This window comes from Idiotropiscis lumnitzeri, chromosome 9 (assembly GCF_059441095.1).
Source record: "Idiotropiscis lumnitzeri isolate Australia: NSW breed Sydney's pygmy pipehorse chromosome 9, RoL_Ilum_1.0, whole genome shotgun sequence".
Taxonomy (NCBI): domain Eukaryota; kingdom Metazoa; phylum Chordata; class Actinopteri; order Syngnathiformes; family Syngnathidae; genus Idiotropiscis; species Idiotropiscis lumnitzeri.
The window spans coordinates 20,386,670-20,407,341 of record NC_142399.1 but is presented as its reverse complement, the minus strand read 5'-3'; the positions used below and the strand labels follow the sequence as shown (position 1 = coordinate 20,407,341).

Here is a 20,672-nt window from a genome sequence, read left to right as displayed (position 1 = left end):
ATACTTCCCTTTATTGCATTCAGTAAACACCATTTTTTAAAATTGATTCATTAACTTTTTATTTAGTAAACACTCACTGCACCAACCCAACCGGACTGCATCGGGTCATCTGTCTGCTACACCTGTAGACTACGAGAGTCCCCTTTTGGTCTTAATGTGGAGCTCCGGAGCCACACTCAAGTCTCCAGACACGCATTTGCAAATTGCCACACGCATTTGCGAGTCGTCCACGGCGAGACTGTAGCAACACCCAAAGGCAGGGGACGCTGAATGTTGGCATTTTGTGCTCTCAGCCTGTCAGGCGAATATGTGGAAATTTATAAAAAAGCAGCTCGCATACTTGCTTACATTTGTCAAAAGTTTTTTTTATTTTTGCGGTGCAAAAGCTTACAGCACCTGGTATTCCCAGGCGGTCTCCCATCCAAGTACTAACCAGGCCCGACCCTGCTTAGCTTCCGAGATCGGACGAGATCGGGCGTTCTCAGGGTAGTATGGCCGTAAGCGAGAATTCCCTGCAAAATTTTGCATTTTATACATGTTGTCTTTATTGTGGCAAATACTTCAATCCAAAAATACGTAACAAGAATCTGAAACTATAACCACAGTCACAAATGTGTCACAACAATCTACAATGCATGATTGAAGTCACAGATATATGACAAATATCAGCAAATGTGTACAATGATTTGTTGGCACATACACATGGTTAAATGCGGACAAAAATCCGTAGATGGGCGACCTGTAAAAACGGGACCTTTTCTTACAGGTGACGTTTGCTACAGTCCTGCCGCGGACGACTCGCAAATGCGTGTGCTGATTTGCAAATGCGTGTCAGGAGACTTGTGTGTGGCTCCGTAGCTACACATTCGGACCACATGGGGGCACTAATATTATACCAGCCCCGTACCACCAATATATACACCAATAACTTGGGGGGGCGTTCACTGCTATCCACCCATGGTCATGTACCATTTATTTGACATTATTTAAATTAAATTGGAATAAATGGAAGAATAAAGTGGAACTAATAAAATAAGAACCAATGATATAACCAGTGAAGCTAAAAAAAATGAATGAAGCTTCTCCACACCTGCTAATTGCCACATTAACTATACTTCCCTTTATTGCATTCAGTAAACACCATTTTTTAAAATTGATTCATTAACTTTTTATTTAGTAAACACTCACTGCACCAACCCAACCGGACTGCATCGGGTCATCTGTCTGCTACACCTGTAGACTACGAGAGTCCCCTTTTGGTCTTAATGTGGAGCTCCGGAGCCACACTCAAGTCTCCAGACACGCATTTGCAAATTGCCACACGCATTTGCGAGTCGTCCACGGCGAGACTGTAGCAACACCCAAAGGCAGGGGACGCTGAATGTTGGCATTTTGTGCTCTCAGCCTGTCAGGCGAATATGTGGAAATTTATAAAAAAGCAGCTCGCATACTTGCTTACATTTGTCAAAAGTTTTTTTTATTTTTGCGGTGCAAAAGCTTACAGCACCTGGTATTCCCAGGCGGTCTCCCATCCAAGTACTAACCAGGCCCGACCCTGCTTAGCTTCCGAGATCGGACGAGATCGGGCGTTCTCAGGGTAGTATGGCCGTAAGCGAGAATTCCCTGCAAAATTTTGCATTTTATACATGTTGTCTTTATTGTGGCAAATACTTCAATCCAAAAATACGTAACAAGAATCTGAAACTATAACCACAGTCACAAATGTGTCACAACAATCTACAATGCATGATTGAAGTCACAGATATATGACAAATATCAGCAAATGTGTACAATGATTTGTTGGCACATACACATGGTTAAATGCGGACAAAAATCCGTAGATGGGCGACCTGTAAAAACGGGACCTTTTCTTACAGGTGACGTTTGCTACAGTCCTGCCGCGGACGACTCGCAAATGCGTGTGCTGATTTGCAAATGCGTGTCAGGAGACTTGTGTGTGGCTCCGTAGCTACACATTCGGACCACATGGGGGCACTAATATTATACCAGCCCCGTACCACCAATATATACACCAATAACTTGGGGGGGCGTTCACTGCTATCCACCCATGGTCATGTACCATTTATTTGACATTATTTAAATTAAATTGGAATAAATGGAAGAATAAAGTGGAACTAATAAAATAAGAACCAATGATATAACCAGTGAAGCTAAAAAAAATGAATGAAGCTTCTCCACACCTGCTAATTGCCACATTAACTATACTTCCCTTTATTGCATTCAGTAAACACCATTTTTTAAAATTGATTCATTAACTTTTTATTTAGTAAACACTCACTGCACCAACCCAACCGGACTGCATCGGGTCATCTGTCTGCTACACCTGTAGACTACGAGAGTCCCCTTTTGGTCTTAATGTGGAGCTCCGGAGCCACACTCAAGTCTCCAGACACGCATTTGCAAATTGCCACACGCATTTGCGAGTCGTCCACGGCGAGACTGTAGCAACACCCAAAGGCAGGGGACGCTGAATGTTGGCATTTTGTGCTCTCAGCCTGTCAGGCGAATATGTGGAAATTTATAAAAAAGCAGCTCGCATACTTGCTTACATTTGTCAAAAGTTTTTTTTATTTTTGCGGTGCAAAAGCTTACAGCACCTGGTATTCCCAGGCGGTCTCCCATCCAAGTACTAACCAGGCCCGACCCTGCTTAGCTTCCGAGATCGGACGAGATCGGGCGTTCTCAGGGTAGTATGGCCGTAAGCGAGAATTCCCTGCAAAATTTTGCATTTTATACATGTTGTCTTTATTGTGGCAAATACTTCAATCCAAAAATACGTAACAAGAATCTGAAACTATAACCACAGTCACAAATGTGTCACAACAATCTACAATGCATGATTGAAGTCACAGATATATGACAAATATCAGCAAATGTGTACAATGATTTGTTGGCACATACACATGGTTAAATGCGGACAAAAATCCGTAGATGGGCGACCTGTAAAAACGGGACCTTTTCTTACAGGTGACGTTTGCTACAGTCCTGCCGCGGACGACTCGCAAATGCGTGTGCTGATTTGCAAATGCGTGTCAGGAGACTTGTGTGTGGCTCCGTAGCTACACATTCGGACCACATGGGGGCACTAATATTATACCAGCCCCGTACCACCAATATATACACCAATAACTTGGGGGGGCGTTCACTGCTATCCACCCATGGTCATGTACCATTTATTTGACATTATTTAAATTAAATTGGAATAAATGGAAGAATAAAGTGGAACTAATAAAATAAGAACCAATGATATAACCAGTGAAGCTAAAAAAAATGAATGAAGCTTCTCCACACCTGCTCATTGCCACATTAACTATACTTCCCTTTATTGCATTCAGTAAACACCATTTTTTAAAATTGATTCATTAACATTTTATTTAGTAAACACTCACTGCACCAACCCAACCGGACTGCATCGGGTCATCTGTCTGCTACACCTGTAGACTACGAGAGTCCCCTTTTGGTCTTAATGTGGAGCTCCGGAGCCACACTCAAGTCTCCAGACACGCATTTTCAAATTGCCACACGCATTTGCGAGTCGTCCACGGCGAGACTGTAGCAACACCCAAAGGCAGGGGACGCTGAATGTTGGCATTTTGTGCTCTCAGCCTGTCAGGCGAATATGTGGGAATTTATAAAAAAGCAGCTCGCATACTTGCTTACATTTGTCAAAAGTTTTTTTTATTTTTGCGGTGCAAAAGCTTACAGCACCTGGTATTCCCAGGCGGTCTCCCATCCAAGTACTAACCAGGCCCGACCCTGCTTAGCTTCCGAGATCGGACGAGATCGGGCGTTCTCAGGGTAGTATGGCCGTAAGCGAGAATTCCTTTCAAAATTTTGCATTTTATACATGTTGTCTTTATTGTGGCAAATACTTCAATCCAAAAATACGTAACAAGAATCTGAAACTATAACCACAGTCACAAATGTGTCACAACAATCTACAATGCATGATTGAAGTCACAGATATATGACAAATATCAGCAAATGTGTACAATGATTTGTTGGCACATACACATGGTTAAATGCGGACAAAAATCCGTAGATGGGCGACCTGTAAAAACGGGACCTTTTCTTACAGGTGACGTTTGCTACAGTCCTGCCGCGGACGACACGCAAATGCGTGTGCTGATTTGCAAATGCGTGTCAGGAGACTTGTGTGTGGCTCCGTAGCTACACATTCGGACCACATGGGGGCACTAATATTATACCAGCCCCGTACCACCAATATATACACCAATAACTTGGGGGGGCGTTCACTGCTATCCACCCATGGTCATGTACCATTTATTTGACATTATTTAAATTAAATTGGAATAAATGGAAGAATAAAGTGGAACTAATAAAATAAGAACCAATGATATAACCAGTGAAGCTAAAAAAAATGAATGAAGCTTCTCCACACCTGCTCATTGCCACATTAACTATACTTCCCTTTATTGCATTCAGTAAACACCATTTTTTAAAATTGATTCATTAACTTTTTATTTAGTAAACACTCACTGCACCAACCCAACCGGACTGCATCGGGTCATCTGTCTGCTACACCTGTAGACTACGAGAGTCCCCTTTTGGTCTTAATGTGGAGCTCCGGAGCCACACTCAAGTCTCCAGACACGCATTTTCAAATTGCCACACGCATTTGCGAGTCGTCCACGGCGAGACTGTAGCAACACCCAAAGGCAGGGGACGCTGAATGTTGGCATTTTGTGCTCTCAGCCTGTCAGGCGAATATGTGGGAATTTATAAAAAAGCAGCTCGCATACTTGCTTACATTTGTCAAAAGTTTTTTTTATTTTTGCGGTGCAAAAGCTTACATCACCTGGTATTCCCAGGCGGTCTCCCATCCAAGTACTAACCAGGCCCGACCCTGCTTAGCTTCCGAGATCGGACGAGATCGGGCGTTCTCAGGGTAGTATGGCCGTAAGCGAGAATTCCTTTCAAAATTTTGCATTTTATACATGTTGTCTTTATTGTGGCAAATACTTCAATCCAAAAATACGTAACAAGAATCTGAAACTATAACCACAGTCACAAATGTGTCACAACAATCTACAATGCATGATTGAAGTCACAGATATATGACAAATATCAGCAAATGTGTACAATGATTTGTTGGCACATACACATGGTTAAATGCGGACAAAAATCCGTAGATGGGCGACCTGTAAAAACGGGACCTTTTCTTACAGGTGACGTTTGCTACAGTCCTGCCGCGGACGACTCGCAAATGCGTGTGCTGATTTGCAAATGCGTGTCAGGAGACTTGTGTGTGGCTCCGTAGCTACACATTCGGACCACATGGGGGCACTAATATTATACCAGCCCCGTACCACCAATATATACACCAATAACTTGGGGGGGCGTTCACTGCTATCCACCCATGGTCATGTACCATTTATTTGACATTATTTAAATTAAATTGGAATAAATGGAAGAATAAAGTGGAACTAATAAAATAAGAACCAATGATATAACCAGTGAAGCTAAAAAAAATGAATGAAGCTTCTCCACACCTGCTAATTGCCACATTAACTATACTTCCCTTTATTGCATTCAGTAAACACCATTTTTTTAAATTGATTCATTAACTTTTTATTTAGTAAACACTCACTGCACCAACCCAACCGGACTGCATCGGGTCATCTGTCTGCTACACCTGTAGACTACGAGAGTCCCCTTTTGGTCTTAATGTGGAGCTCCAGAGCCACACTCAAGTCTCCAGACACGCATTTGCAAATTGCCACACGCATTTGCGAGTCGTCCACGGCGAGACTGTAGCAACACCCAAAGGCAGGGGACGCTGAATGTTGGCATTTTGTGCTCTCAGCCTGTCAGGCGAATATGTGGAAATTTATAAAAAAAGCAGCTCGCATACTTGCTTACATTTGTCAAAAGTTTTTTTTATTTTTGCGGTGCAAAAGCTTACTGCACCTGGTATTCCCAGGCGGTCTCCCATCCAAGTACTAACCAGGCCCGACCCTGCTTAGCTTCCGAGATCGGACGAGATCGGGCGTTCTCAGGGTAGTATGGCCGTAAGCGAGAATTCCTTTCAAAATTTTGCATTTTATACATGTTGTCTTTATTGTGGCAAATACTTCAATCCAAAAATACGTAACAAGAATCTGAAACTATAACCACAGTCACAAATGTGTCACAACAATCTACAATGCATGATTGAAGTCACAGATATATGACAAATATCAGCAAATGTGTACAATGATTTGTTGGCACATACACATGGTTAAATGCGGACAAAAATCCGTAGATGGGCGACCTGTAAAAACGGGACCTTTTCTTACAGGTGACGTTTGCTACAGTCCTGCCGCGGACGACTCGCAAATGCGTGTGCTGATTTGCAAATGCGTGTCAGGAGACTTGTGTGTGGCTCCGTAGCTACACATTCGGACCACATGGGGGCACTAATATTATACCAGCCCCGTACCACCAATATATACACCAATAACTTGGGGGGGCGTTCACTGCTATCCACCCATGGTCATGTACCATTTATTTGACATTATTTAAATTAAATTGGAATAAATGGAAGAATAAAGTGGAACTAATAAAATAAGAACCAATGATATAACCAGTGAAGCTAAAAAAAATGAATGAAGCTTCTCCACACCTGCTAATTGCCACATTAACTATACTTCCCTTTATTGCATTCAGTAAACACCATTTTTTTAAATTGATTCATTAACTTTTTATTTAGTAAACACTCACTGCACCAACCCAACCGGACTGCATCGGGTCATCTGTCTGCTACACCTGTAGACTACGAGAGTCCCCTTTTGGTCTTAATGTGGAGCTCCGGAGCCACACTCAAGTCTCCAGACACGCATTTGCAAATTGCCACACGCATTTGCGAGTCGTCCACGGCGAGACTGTAGCAACACCCAAAGGCAGGGGACGCTGAATGTTGGCATTTTGTGCTCTCAGCCTGTCAGGCGAATATGTGGGAATTTATAAAAAAGCAGCTCGCATACTTGCTTACATTTGTCAAAAGTTTTTTTTATTTTTGCGGTGCAAAAGCTTACAGGACCTGGTATTCCCAGGCGGTCTCCCATCCAAGTACTAACCAGGCCCGACCCTGCTTAGCTTCCGAGATCGGACGAGATCGGGCGTTCTCAGGGTAGTATGGCCGTAAGCGAGAATTCCTTTAAAAATTTTGCATTTTATACATGTTGTCTTTATTGTGGCAAATACTTCAATCCAAAAATACGTAACAAGAATCTTGAAACTATAACCACAGTCACAAATGTGTCACAACAATCTACAATGCATGATTGAAGTCACAGATATATGACAAATATCAGCAAATGTGTACAATGATTTGTTGGCACATACACATGGTTAAATGCGGACAAAAATCCGTAGATGGGCGACCTGTAAAAACGGGACCTTTTCTTACAGGTGACGTTTGCTACAGTCCTGCCGCGGACGACTCGCAAATGCGTGTGCTGATTTGCAAATGCGTGTCAGGAGACTTGTGTGTGGCTCCGTAGCTACACATTCGGACCACATGGGGGCACTAATATTATACCAGCCCCGTACCACCAATATATACACCAATAACTTGGGGGGGCGTTCACTGCTATCCACCCATGGTCATGTACCATTTATTTGACATTATTTAAATTAAATTGGAATAAATGGAAGAATAAAGTGGAACTAATAAAATAAGAACCAATGATATAACCAGTGAAGCTAAAAAAAATGAATGAAGCTTCTCCACACCTGCTAATTGCCACATTAACTATACTTCCCTTTATTGCATTCAGTAAACACCATTTTTTAAAATTGATTCATTAACTTTTTATTTAGTAAACACTCACTGCACCAACCCAACCGGACTGCATCGGGTCATCTGTCTGCTACACCTGTAGACTACGAGAGTCCCCTTTTGGTCTTAATGTGGAGCTCCGGAGCCACACTCAAGTCTCCAGACACGCATTTGCAAATTGCCACACGCATTTGCGAGTCGTCCACGGCGAGACTGTAGCAACACCCAAAGGCAGGGGACGCTGAATGTTGGCATTTTGTGCTCTCAGCCTGTCAGGCGAATATGTGGGAATTTATAAAAAAGCAGCTCGCATACTTGCTTACATTTGTCAAAAGTTTTTTTTATTTTTGCGGTGCAAAAGCTTACAGGACCTGGTATTCCCAGGCGGTCTCCCATCCAAGTACTAACCAGGCCCGACCCTGCTTAGCTTCCGAGATCGGACGAGATCGGGCGTTCTCAGGGTAGTATGGCCGTAAGCGAGAATTCCTTTAAAAATTTTGCATTTTATACATGTTGTCTTTATTGTGGCAAATACTTCAATCCAAAAATACGTAACAAGAATCTTGAAACTATAACCACAGTCACAAATGTGTCACAACAATCTACAATGCATGATTGAAGTCACAGATATATGACAAATATCAGCAAATGTGTACAATGATTTGTTGGCACATACACATGGTTAAATGCGGACAAAAATCCGTAGATGGGCGACCTGTAAAAACGGGACCTTTTCTTACAGGTGACGTTTGCTACAGTCCTGCCGCGGACGACTCGCAAATGCGTGTGCTGATTTGCAAATGCGTGTCAGGAGACTTGTGTGTGGCTCCGTAGCTACACATTCGGACCACATGGGGGCACTAATATTATACCAGCCCCGTACCACCAATATATACACCAATAACTTGGGGGGGCGTTCACTGCTATCCACCCATGGTCATGTACCATTTATTTGACATTATTTAAATTAAATTGGAATAAATGGAAGAATAAAGTGGAACTAATAAAATAAGAACCAATGATATAACCAGTGAAGCTAAAAAAAATGAATGAAGCTTCTCCACACCTGCTAATTGCCACATTAACTATACTTCCCTTTATTGCATTCAGTAAACACCATTTTTTAAAATTGATTCATTAACTTTTTATTTAGTAAACACTCACTGCACCAACCCAACCGGACTGCATCGGGTCATCTGTCTGCTACACCTGTAGACTACGAGAGTCCCCTTTTGGTCTTAATGTGGAGCTCCGGAGCCACACTCAAGTCTCCAGACACGCATTTGCAAATTGCCACACGCATTTGCGAGTCGTCCACGGCGAGACTGTAGCAACACCCAAAGGCAGGGGACGCTGAATGTTGGCATTTTGTGCTCTCAGCCTGTCAGGCGAATATGTGGGAATTTATAAAAAAGCAGCTCGCATACTTGCTTACATTTGTCAAAAGTTTTTTTTATTTTTGCGGTGCAAAAGCTTACAGCACCTGGTATTCCCAGGCGGTCTCCCATCCAAGTACTAACCAGGCCCGACCCTGCTTCGCTTCCGAGATCGGACGAGATCGGGCGTTCTCAGGGTAGTATGGCCGTAAGCGAGAATTCCTTTAAAAATTTTGCATTTTATACATGTTGTCTTTATTGTGGCAAATACTTCAATCCAAAAATACGTAACAAGAATCTGAAACTATAACCACAGTCACAAATGTGTCACAACAATCTACAATGCATGATTGAAGTCACAGATATATGACAAATATCAGCAAATGTGTACAATGATTTGTTGGCACATACACATGGTTAAATGCGGACAAAAATCCGTAGATGGGCGACCTGTAAAAACGGGACCTTTTCTTACAGGTGACGTTTGCTACAGTCCTGCCGCGGACGACTCGCAAATGCGTGTGCTGATTTGCAAATGCGTGTCAGGAGACTTGTGTGTGGCTCCGTAGCTACACATTCGGACCACATGGGGGCACTAATATTATACCAGCCCCGTACCACCAATATATACACCAATAACTTGGGGGGGCGTTCACTGCTATCCACCCATGGTCATGTACCATTTATTTGACATTATTTAAATTAAATTGGAATAAATGGAAGAATAAAGTGGAACTAATAAAATAAGAACCAATGATATAACCAGTGAAGCTAAAAAAAATGAATGAAGCTTCTCCACACCTGCTAATTGCCACATTAACTATACTTCCCTTTATTGCATTCAGTAAACACCATTTTTTTAAATTGATTCATTAACTTTTTATTTAGTAAACACTCACTGCACCAACCCAACCGGACTGCATCGGGTCATCTGTCTGCTACACCTGTAGACTACGAGAGTCCCCTTTTGGTCTTAATGTGGAGCTCCGGAGCCACACTCAAGTCTCCAGACACGCATTTGCAAATTGCCACACGCATTTGCGAGTCGTCCACGGCGAGACTGTAGCAACACCCAAAGGCAGGGGACGCTGAATGTTGGCATTTTGTGCTCTCAGCCTGTCAGGCGAATATGTGGAAATTTATAAAAAAAGCAGCTCGCATACTTGCTTACATTTGTCAAAAGTTTTTTTTATTTTTGCGGTGCAAAAGCTTACTGCACCTGGTATTCCCAGGCGGTCTCCCATCCAAGTACTAACCAGGCCCGACCCTGCTTAGCTTCCGAGATCGGACGAGATCGGGCGTTCTCAGGGTAGTATGGCCGTAAGCGAGAATTCCTTTCAAAATTTTGCATTTTATACATGTTGTCTTTATTGTGGCAAATACTTCAATCCAAAAATACGTAACAAGAATCTGAAACTATAACCACAGTCACAAATGTGTCACAACAATCTACAATGCATGATTGAAGTCACAGATATATGACAAATATCAGCAAATGTGTACAATGATTTGTTGGCACATACACATGGTTAAATGCGGACAAAAATCCGTAGATGGGCGACCTGTAAAAACGGGACCTTTTCTTACAGGTGACGTTTGCTACAGTCCTGCCGCGGACGACTCGCAAATGCGTGTGCTGATTTGCAAATGCGTGTCAGGAGACTTGTGTGTGGCTCCGTAGCTACACATTCGGACCACATGGGGGCACTAATATTATACCAGCCCCGTACCACCAATATATACACCAATAACTTGGGGGGGCGTTCACTGCTATCCACCCATGGTCATGTACCATTTATTTGACATTATTTAAATTAAATTGGAATAAATGGAAGAATAAAGTGGAACTAATAAAATAAGAACCAATGATATAACCAGTGAAGCTAAAAAAAATGAATGAAGCTTCTCCACACCTGCTAATTGCCACATTAACTATACTTCCCTTTATTGCATTCAGTAAACACCATTTTTTAAAATTGATTCATTAACTTTTTATTTAGTAAACACTCACTGCACCAACCCAACCGGACTGCATCGGGTCATCTGTCTGCTACACCTGTAGACTACGAGAGTCCCCTTTTGGTCTTAATGTGGAGCTCCGGAGCCACACTCAAGTCTCCAGACACGCATTTGCAAATTGCCACACGCATTTGCGAGTCGTCCACGGCGAGACTGTAGCAACACCCAAAGGCAGGGGACGCTGAATGTTGGCATTTTGTGCTCTCAGCCTGTCAGGCGAATATGTGGGAATTTATAAAAAAGCAGCTCGCATACTTGCTTACATTTGTCAAAAGTTTTTTTTATTTTTGCGGTGCAAAAGCTTACAGCACCTGGTATTCCCAGGCGGTCTCCCATCCAAGTACTAACCAGGCCCGACCCTGCTTAGCTTCCGAGATCGGACGAGATCGGGCGTTCTCAGGGTAGTATGGCCGTAAGCGAGAATTCCTTTAAAAATTTTGCATTTTATACATGTTGTCTTTATTGTGGCAAATACTTCAATCCAAAAATACGTAACAAGAATCTGAAACTATAACCACAGTCACAAATGTGTCACAACAATCTACAATGCATGATTGAAGTCACAGATATATGACAAATATCAGCAAATGTGTACAATGATTTGTTGGCACATACACATGGTTAAATGCGGACAAAAATCCGTAGATGGGCGACCTGTAAAAACGGGACCTTTTCTTACAGGTGACGTTTGCTACAGTCCTGCCGCGGACGACTCGCAAATGCGTGTGCTGATTTGCAAATGCGTGTCAGGAGACTTGTGTGTGGCTCCGTAGCTACACATTCGGACCACATGGGGGCACTAATATTATACCAGCCCCGTACCACCAATATATACACCAATAACTTGGGGGGGCGTTCACTGCTATCCACCCATGGTCATGTACCATTTATTTGACATTATTTAAATTAAATTGGAATAAATGGAAGAATAAAGTGGAACTAATAAAATAAGAACCAATGATATAACCAGTGAAGCTAAAAAAAATGAATGAAGCTTCTCCACACCTGCTAATTGCCACATTAACTATACTTCCCTTTATTGCATTCAGTAAACACCATTTTTTAAAATTGATTCATTAACTTTTTATTTAGTAAACACTCACTGCACCAACCCAACCGGACTGCATCGGGTCATCTGTCTGCTACACCTGTAGACTACGAGAGTCCCCTTTTGGTCTTAATGTGGAGCTCCGGAGCCACACTCAAGTCTCCAGACACGCATTTGCAAATTGCCACACGCATTTGCGAGTCGTCCACGGCGAGACTGTAGCAACACCCAAAGGCAGGGGACGCTGAATGTTGGCATTTTGTGCTCTCAGCCTGTCAGGCGAATATGTGGGAATTTATAAAAAAGCAGCTCGCATACTTGCTTACATTTGTCAAAAGTTTTTTTTATTTTTGCGGTGCAAAAGCTTACAGCACCTGGTATTCCCAGGCGGTCTCCCATCCAAGTACTAACCAGGCCCGACCCTGCTTAGCTTCCGAGATCGGACGAGATCGGGCGTTCTCAGGGTAGTATGGCCGTAAGCGAGAATTCCTTTAAAAATTTTGCATTTTATACATGTTGTCTTTATTGTGGCAAATACTTCAATCCAAAAATACGTAACAAGAATCTGAAACTATAACCACAGTCACAAATGTGTCACAACAATCTACAATGCATGATTGAAGTCACAGATATATGACAAATATCAGCAAATGTGTACAATGATTTGTTGGCACATACACATGGTTAAATGCGGACAAAAATCCGTAGATGGGCGACCTGTAAAAACGGGACCTTTTCTTACAGGTGACGTTTGCTACAGTCCTGCCGCGGACGACTCGCAAATGCGTGTGCTGATTTGCAAATGCGTGTCAGGAGACTTGTGTGTGGCTCCGTAGCTACACATTCGGACCACATGGGGGCACTAATATTATACCAGCCCCGTACCACCAATATATACACCAATAACTTGGGGGGGCGTTCACTGCTATCCACCCATGGTCATGTACCATTTATTTGACATTATTTAAATTAAATTGGAATAAATGGAAGAATAAAGTGGAACTAATAAAATAAGAACCAATGATATAACCAGTGAAGCTAAAAAAAATGAATGAAGCTTCTCCACACCTGCTAATTGCCACATTAACTATACTTCCCTTTATTGCATTCAGTAAACGCCATTTTTTAAAATTGATTCATTAACTTTTTATTTAGTAAACACTCACTGCACCAACCCAACCGGACTGCATCGGGTCATATGTCTGCTACACCTGTAGACTCCGAGGGTACCCTTTTGGTCTTAATGTGTGGCTCCGGAGCCACAGTCAAGTCTCCAGACACGCATTTGCAAATTGCCACACGCATTTGCGAGTCGTCCACGGCGAGACTGTAGCAACACCCAAAGGCAGGGGACGCTGAATGTTGGCAATTTGTGCTCTCAGCCTGTCAGGCGAATATGTGGAAATTTATAAAAAAGCAGCTCGCATACTTGCTTAGATTTGTCAAAGTTTTTTTTATTTTTGCGGTGCAAAAGCTTACAGCACCTGGTATTCCCAGGCGGTCTCCCATCCAAGTACTAACCAGGCCCGACCCTGCTTAGCTTCCGAGATCGGACGAGATCGGGCGTTCTCAGGGTAGTATGGCCGTAAGCGAAAATTCCTTTAAAAATTTTGCATTTTATACATGTTGTCTTTATTGTGGCAAATACTTCAATCCAAAAATACGTAACAAGAATCTGAAACTATAACCACAGTCACAAATGTGTCACAACAATCTACAATGCATGATTGAAGTCACAGATATATGACAAATATCAGCAAATGTGTACAATGATTTGTTGGCACATACACATGGTTAAATGCGGACAAAAATCCGTAGATGGGCGACCTGTAAAAACGGGACCTTTTCTTACAGGTGACGTTTGCTACAGTCCTGCCGCGGACGACTCGCAAATGCGTGTGCTGATTTGCAAATGCGTGTCAGGAGACTTGTGTGTGGCTCCGTAGCTACACATTCGGACCACATGGGGGCACTAATATTATACCAGCCCCGTACCACCAATATATACACCAATAACTTGGGGGGGCGTTCACTGCTATCCACCCATGGTCATGTACCATTTATTTGACATTATTTAAATTAAATTGGAATAAATGGAAGAATAAAGTGGAACTAATAAAATAAGAACCAATGATATAACCAGTGAAGCTAAAAAAAATGAATGAAGCTTCTCCACACCTGCTAATTGCCACATTAACTATACTTCCCTTTATTGCATTCAGTAAACACCATTTTTTTAAATTGATTCATTAACTTTTTATTTAGTAAACACTCACTGCACCAACCCAACCGGACTGCATCGGGTCATCTGTCTGCTACACCTGTAGACTACGAGAGTCCCCTTTTGGTCTTAATGTGGAGCTCCGGAGCCACACTCAAGTCTCCAGACACGCATTTGCAAATTGCCACACGCATTTGCGAGTCGTCCACGGCGAGACTGTAGCAACACCCAAAGGCAGGGGACGCTGAATGTTGGCATTTTGTGCTCTCAGCCTGTCAGGCGAATATGTGGAAATTTATAAAAAAAGCAGCTCGCATACTTGCTTACATTTGTCAAAAGTTTTTTTTATTTTTGCGGTGCAAAAGCTTACTGCACCTGGTATTCCCAGGCGGTCTCCCATCCAAGTACTAACCAGGCCCGACCCTGCTTAGCTTCCGAGATCGGACGAGATCGGGCGTTCTCAGGGTAGTATGGGTGTAAGCGAGAATTCCTTTAAAAATTTTGCATTTTATACATGTTGTCTTTATTGTGGCAAATACTTCAATCCAAAAATACGTAACAAGAATCTGAAACTATAACCACAGTCACAAATGTGTCACAACAATCTACAATGCATGATTGAAGTCACAGATATATGACAAATATCAGCAAATGTGTACAATGATTTGTTGGCACATACACATGGTTAAATGCGGACAAAAATCCGTAGATGGGCGACCTGTAAAAACGGGACCTTTTCTTACAGGTGACGTTTGCTACAGTCCTGCCGCGGACGACTCGCAAATGCGTGTGCTGATTTGCAAATGCGTGTCAGGAGACTTGTGTGTGGCTCCGTAGCTACACATTCGGACCACATGGGGGCACTAATATAATACCAGACCCGTACCACCAATATATACACCAATAACTTGGGGGGGCGTTCACTGCTATCCACCCATGGTCATGTACCATTTATTTGACATTATTTAAATTAAATTGGAATAAATGGAAGAATAAAGTGGAACTAATAAAATAAGAACCAATGATATAACCAGTGAAGCTAAAAAAAATGAATGAAGCTTCTCCACACCTGCTAATTGCCACATTAACTATACTTCCCTTTATTGCATTCAGTAAACACCATTTTTTAAAATTGATTCATTAACTTTTTATTTAGTAAACACTCACTGCACCAACCCAACCGGACTGCATCGGGTCATCTGTCTGCTACACCTGTAGACTACGAGAGTCCCCTTTTGGTCTTAATGTGGAGCTCCGGAGCCACACTCAAGTCTCCAGACACGCATTTGCAAATTGCCACACGCATTTGCGAGTCGTCCACGGCGAGACTGTAGCAACACCCAAAGGCAGGGGACGCTGAATGTTGGCATTTTGTGCTCTCAGCCTGTCAGGCGAATATGTGGGAATTTATAAAAAAGCAGCTCGCATACTTGCTTACATTTGTCAAAAGTTTTTTTTATTTTTGCGGTGCAAAAGCTTACAGCACCTGGTATTCCCAGGCGGTCTCCCATCCAAGTACTAACCAGGCCCGACCCTGCTTAGCTTCCGAGATCGGACGAGATCGGGCGTTCTCAGGGTAGTATGGCCGTAAGCGAGAATTCCTTTAAAAATTTTGCATTTTATACATGTTGTCTTTATTGTGGCAAATACTTCAATCCAAAAATACGTAACAAGAATCTGAAACTATAACCACAGTCACAAATGTGTCACAACAATCTACAATGCATGATTGAAGTCACAGATATATGACAAATATCAGCAAATGTGTACAATGATTTGTTGGCACATACACATGGTTAAATGCGGACAAAAATCCGTAGATGGGCGACCTGTAAAAACGGGACCTTTTCTTACAGGTGACGTTTGCTACAGTCCTGCCGCGGACGACTCGCAAATGCGTGTGCTGATTTGCAAATGCGTGTCAGGAGACTTGTGTGTGGCTCCGTAGCTACACATTCGGACCACATGGGGGCACTAATATTATACCAGCCCCGTACCACCAATATATACACCAATAACTTGGGGGGGCGTTCACTGCTATCCACCCATGGTCATGTACCATTTATTTGACATTATTTAAATTAAATTGGAATAAATGGAAGAATAAAGTGGAACTAATAAAATAAGAACCAATGATATAACCAGTGAAGCTAAAAAAAATGAATGAAGCTTCTCCACACCTGCTAATTGCCACATTAACTATACTTCCCTTTATTGCATTCAGTAAACGCCATTTTTTAAAATTGATTCATTAACTTTTTATTTAGTAAACACTCACTGCACCAACCCAACCGGACTGCATCGGGTCATATGTCTGCTACACCTGTAGACTCCGAGGGTACCCTTTTGGTCTTAATGTGTGGCTCCGGAGCCACAGTCAAGTCTCCAGACACGCATTTGCAAATTGCCACACGCATTTGCGAGTCGTCCACGGCGAGACTGTAGCAACACCCAAAGGCAGGGGACGCTGAATGTTGGCATTTTGTGCTCTCAGCCTGTCAGGCGAATATGTGGAAATTTATAAAAAAAGCAGCTCGCATACTTGCTTACATTTGTCAAAAGTTTTTTTTATTTTTGCGGTGCAAAAGCTTACTGCACCTGGTATTCCCAGGCGGTCTCCCATCCAAGTACTAACCAGGCCCGACCCTGCTTAGCTTCCGAGATCGGACGAGATCGGGCGTTCTCAGGGTAGTATGGCCGTAAGCGAGAATTCCTTTAAAAATTTTGCATTTTATACATGTTGTCTTTATTGTGGCAAATACTTCAATCCAAAAATACGTAACAAGAATCTGAAACTATAACCACAGTCACAAATGTGTCACAACAATCTACAATGCATGATTGAAGTCACAGATATATGACAAATATCAGCAAATGTGTACAATGATTTGTTGGCACATACACATGGTTAAATGCGGACAAAAATCCGTAGATGGGCGACCTGTAAAAACGGGACCTTTTCTTACAGGTGACGTTTGCTACAGTCCTGCCGCGGACGACTCGCAAATGCGTGTGCTGATTTGCAAATGCGTGTCAGGAGACTTGTGTGTGGCTCCGTAGCTACACATTCGGACCACATGGGGGCACTAATATTATACCAGCCCCGTACCACCAATATATACACCAATAACTTGGGGGGGCGTTCACTGCTATCCACCCATGGTCATGTACCATTTATTTGACATTATTTAAATTAAATTGGAATAAATGGAAGAATAAAGTGGAACTAATAAAATAAGAACCAATGATATAACCAGTGAAGCTAAAAAAAATGAATGAAGCTTCTCCACACCTGCTAATTGCCACATTAACTATACTTCCCTTTATTGCATTCAGTAAACACCATTTTTTAAAATTGATTCATTAACTTTTTATTTAGTAAACACTCACTGCACCAACCCAACCGGACTGCATCGGGTCATCTGTCTGCTACACCTGTAGACTACGAGAGTCCCCTTTTGGTCTTAATGTGGAGCTCCGGAGCCACACTCAAGTCTCCAGACACGCATTTGCAAATTGCCACACGCATTTGCGAGTCGTCCACGGCGAGACTGTAGCAACACCCAAAGGCAGGGGACGCTGAATGTTGGCATTTTGTGCTCTCAGCCTGTCAGGCGAATATGTGGGAATTTATAAAAAAGCAGCTCGCATACTTGCTTACATTTGTCAAAAGTTTTTTTTATTTTTGCGGTGCAAAAGCTTACAGCACCTGGTATTCCCAGGCGGTCTCCCATCCAAGTACTAACCAGGCCCGACCCTGCTTAGCTTCCGAGATCGGACGAGATCGGGCGTTCTCAGGGTAGTATGGCCGTAAGCGAGAATTCCTTTAAAAATTTTGCATTTTATACATGTTGTCTTTATTGTGGCAAATACTTCAATCCAAAAATACGTAACAAGAATCTGAAACTATAACCACAGTCACAAATGTGTCACAACAATCTACAATGCATGATTGAAGTCACAGATATATGACAAATATCAGCAAATGTGTACAATGATTTGTTGGCACATACACATGGTTAAATGCGGACAAAAATCCGTAGATGGGCGACCTGTAAAAACGGGACCTTTTCTTACAGGTGACGTTTGCTACAGTCCTGCCGCGGACGACTCGCAAATGCGTGTGCTGATTTGCAAATGCGTGTCAGGAGACTTGTGTGTGGCTCCGTAGCTACACATTCGGACCACATGGGGGCACTAATATTATACCAGCCCCGTACCACCAATATATACACCAATAACTTGGGGGGGCGTTCACTGCTATCCATCCATGGTCATGTACCATTTATTTGACATTATTTAAATTAAATTGGAATAAATGGAAGAATAAAGTGGAACTAATAAAATAAGAACCAATGATATAACCAGTGAAGCTAAAAAAAATGAATGAAGCTTCTCCACACCTGCTCATTGCCACATTAACTATACTTCCCTTTATTGCATTCAGTAAACACCATTTTTTAAAATTGATTCATTAACTTTTTATTTAGTAAACACTCACTGCACCAACCCAACCGGACTGCATCGGGTCATCTGTCTGCTACACCTGTAGACTACGAGAGTCCCCTTTTGGTCTTAATGTGGAGCTCCGGAGCCACACTCAAGTCTCCAGACACGCATTTGCAAATTGCCACACGCATTTGCGAGTCGTCCACGGCGAGACTGTAGCAACACCCAAAGGCAGGGGACGCTGAATGTTGGCAATTTGTGCTCTCAGCCTGTCAGGCGAATATGTGGGAATTTATAAAAAAGCAGCTCGCATACTTGCTTACATTTGTCAAAAGTTTTTTTTATTTTTGCGGTGCAAAAGCTTACTGCACCTGGTATTCCCAGGCGGTCTCCCATCCAAGTACTAACCAGGCCCGACCCTGCTTAGCTTCCGAGATCGGACGAGATCGGGCGTTCTCAGGGTAGTATGGCCGTAAGCGAGAATTCCTTTAAAAATTTTGCATTTTATACATGTTGTCTTTATTGTGGCAAATACTTCAATCCAAAAATACGTAACAAGAATCTGAAACTATAACCACAGTCACAAATGTGTCACAACAATCTACAATGCATGATTGAAGTCACAGATATATGACAAATATCAGCAAATGTGTACAATGATTTGTTGGCACATACACATGGTTAAATGCGGACAAAAATCCGTAGATGGGCGACCTGTAAAAACGGGACCTTTTCTTACAGGTGACGTTTGCTACAGTCCTGCCGCGGACGACTCGCAAATGCGTGTGCTGATTTGCAAATGCGTGTCAGGAGACTTGTGTGTGGCTCCGTAGCTACACATTCGGACCACATGGGGGCACTAATATTATACCAGCCCCGTACCACCAATATATACACCAATAACTTGGGGGGGCGTTCACTGCTATCCACCCATGGTCATGTACCATTTATTTGACATTATTTAAATTAAATTGGAATAAATGGAAGAATAAAGTGGAACTAATAAAATAAGAACCAATGATATAACCAGTGAAGCTAAAAAAAATGAATGAAGCTTCTCCACACCTGCTAATTGCCACATTAACTATACTTCCCTTTATTGCATTCAGTAAACACCATTTTTTAAAATTGATTCATTAACTTTTTATTTAGTAAACACTCACTGCACCAACCCAACCGGACTGCATCGGGTCATATGTCTGCTACACCTGTAGACTCCGAGGGTACCCTTTTGGTCTTAATGTGTGGCTCCGGAGCCACAGTCAAGTCTCCAGACACGCATTTGCAAATTGCCACACGCATTTGCGAGTCGTCCACGGCGAGACTGTAGCAACACCCAAAGGCAGGGGACGCTGAATGTTGGCAATTTGTGCTCTCAGCCTGTCAGGCGAATATGTGGAAATTTATAAAAAAGCAGCTCGCATACTTGCTTAGATTTGTCAAAGTTTTTTTTATTTTTGCGGTGCAAAAGCTTACAGCACCTGGTATTCCCAGGCGGTCTCCCATCCAAGTACTAACCAGGCCCGACCCTGCTTAGCTTCCGAGATCGGACGAGATCGGGCGTTCTCAGGGTAGTATGGCCGTAAGCGAGAATTCCTTTAAAAATTTTGCATTTTATACATGTTGTCTTTATTGTGGCAAATACTTCAATCCAAAAATACGTAACAAGAATCTGAAACTATAACCACAGTCACAAATGTGTCACAACAATCTACAATGCATGATTGAAGTCACAGATATATGACAAATATCAGC

The 20,672-nt window shown here is 42.5% G+C and overlaps 19 non-coding genes across 19 annotated transcripts; all 19 read right to left on the bottom strand.

Annotated features, from left to right (window-relative positions):
• Positions 1 to 384: 384 nt before the first annotated feature.
• On the bottom strand, positions 385 to 503 carry LOC148331026 (5S ribosomal RNA). The gene has a single exon (XR_015845269.1). It is a non-coding gene; the product is annotated as a 5S ribosomal RNA (ribosomal RNA).
• A 992-nt stretch (positions 504 to 1,495) lies between these two features.
• LOC148331025 (5S ribosomal RNA) lies at positions 1,496 to 1,614 on the bottom strand. The gene has a single exon (XR_015845268.1). It is a non-coding gene; the product is annotated as a 5S ribosomal RNA (ribosomal RNA).
• A 992-nt stretch (positions 1,615 to 2,606) lies between these two features.
• On the bottom strand, positions 2,607 to 2,725 carry LOC148331024 (5S ribosomal RNA). The gene has a single exon (XR_015845267.1). It is a non-coding gene; the product is annotated as a 5S ribosomal RNA (ribosomal RNA).
• Positions 2,726 to 3,717: 992 nt separating this feature from the next.
• Positions 3,718 to 3,836, bottom strand: LOC148331023 (5S ribosomal RNA). The gene has a single exon (XR_015845266.1). It is a non-coding gene; the product is annotated as a 5S ribosomal RNA (ribosomal RNA).
• A 992-nt stretch (positions 3,837 to 4,828) lies between these two features.
• Positions 4,829 to 4,947, bottom strand: LOC148331022 (5S ribosomal RNA). The gene has a single exon (XR_015845478.1). It is a non-coding gene; the product is annotated as a 5S ribosomal RNA (ribosomal RNA).
• Positions 4,948 to 5,940: 993 nt separating this feature from the next.
• Positions 5,941 to 6,059, bottom strand: LOC148331021 (5S ribosomal RNA). The gene has a single exon (XR_015845458.1). It is a non-coding gene; the product is annotated as a 5S ribosomal RNA (ribosomal RNA).
• A 992-nt stretch (positions 6,060 to 7,051) lies between these two features.
• Positions 7,052 to 7,170, bottom strand: LOC148331020 (5S ribosomal RNA). Its single transcript, XR_015845472.1, has one exon. It is a non-coding gene; the product is annotated as a 5S ribosomal RNA (ribosomal RNA).
• A 993-nt stretch (positions 7,171 to 8,163) lies between these two features.
• LOC148331019 (5S ribosomal RNA) lies at positions 8,164 to 8,282 on the bottom strand. Its single transcript, XR_015845471.1, has one exon. It is a non-coding gene; the product is annotated as a 5S ribosomal RNA (ribosomal RNA).
• Positions 8,283 to 9,275: 993 nt separating this feature from the next.
• LOC148331018 (5S ribosomal RNA) lies at positions 9,276 to 9,394 on the bottom strand. The gene has a single exon (XR_015845383.1). It is a non-coding gene; the product is annotated as a 5S ribosomal RNA (ribosomal RNA).
• Positions 9,395 to 10,387: 993 nt separating this feature from the next.
• LOC148331017 (5S ribosomal RNA) lies at positions 10,388 to 10,506 on the bottom strand. The gene has a single exon (XR_015845457.1). It is a non-coding gene; the product is annotated as a 5S ribosomal RNA (ribosomal RNA).
• A 992-nt stretch (positions 10,507 to 11,498) lies between these two features.
• Positions 11,499 to 11,617, bottom strand: LOC148331016 (5S ribosomal RNA). Its single transcript, XR_015845265.1, has one exon. It is a non-coding gene; the product is annotated as a 5S ribosomal RNA (ribosomal RNA).
• A 992-nt stretch (positions 11,618 to 12,609) lies between these two features.
• On the bottom strand, positions 12,610 to 12,728 carry LOC148331015 (5S ribosomal RNA). Its single transcript, XR_015845264.1, has one exon. It is a non-coding gene; the product is annotated as a 5S ribosomal RNA (ribosomal RNA).
• A 991-nt stretch (positions 12,729 to 13,719) lies between these two features.
• Positions 13,720 to 13,838, bottom strand: LOC148331014 (5S ribosomal RNA). Its single transcript, XR_015845262.1, has one exon. It is a non-coding gene; the product is annotated as a 5S ribosomal RNA (ribosomal RNA).
• A 993-nt stretch (positions 13,839 to 14,831) lies between these two features.
• Positions 14,832 to 14,950, bottom strand: LOC148331013 (5S ribosomal RNA). The gene has a single exon (XR_015845505.1). It is a non-coding gene; the product is annotated as a 5S ribosomal RNA (ribosomal RNA).
• A 992-nt stretch (positions 14,951 to 15,942) lies between these two features.
• Positions 15,943 to 16,061, bottom strand: LOC148331012 (5S ribosomal RNA). Its single transcript, XR_015845261.1, has one exon. It is a non-coding gene; the product is annotated as a 5S ribosomal RNA (ribosomal RNA).
• A 993-nt stretch (positions 16,062 to 17,054) lies between these two features.
• LOC148331011 (5S ribosomal RNA) lies at positions 17,055 to 17,173 on the bottom strand. Its single transcript, XR_015845456.1, has one exon. It is a non-coding gene; the product is annotated as a 5S ribosomal RNA (ribosomal RNA).
• A 992-nt stretch (positions 17,174 to 18,165) lies between these two features.
• On the bottom strand, positions 18,166 to 18,284 carry LOC148331010 (5S ribosomal RNA). Its single transcript, XR_015845260.1, has one exon. It is a non-coding gene; the product is annotated as a 5S ribosomal RNA (ribosomal RNA).
• Positions 18,285 to 19,276: 992 nt separating this feature from the next.
• On the bottom strand, positions 19,277 to 19,395 carry LOC148331009 (5S ribosomal RNA). Its single transcript, XR_015845455.1, has one exon. It is a non-coding gene; the product is annotated as a 5S ribosomal RNA (ribosomal RNA).
• A 991-nt stretch (positions 19,396 to 20,386) lies between these two features.
• Positions 20,387 to 20,505, bottom strand: LOC148331008 (5S ribosomal RNA). Its single transcript, XR_015845259.1, has one exon. It is a non-coding gene; the product is annotated as a 5S ribosomal RNA (ribosomal RNA).
• Positions 20,506 to 20,672: the final 167 nt, after the last annotated feature.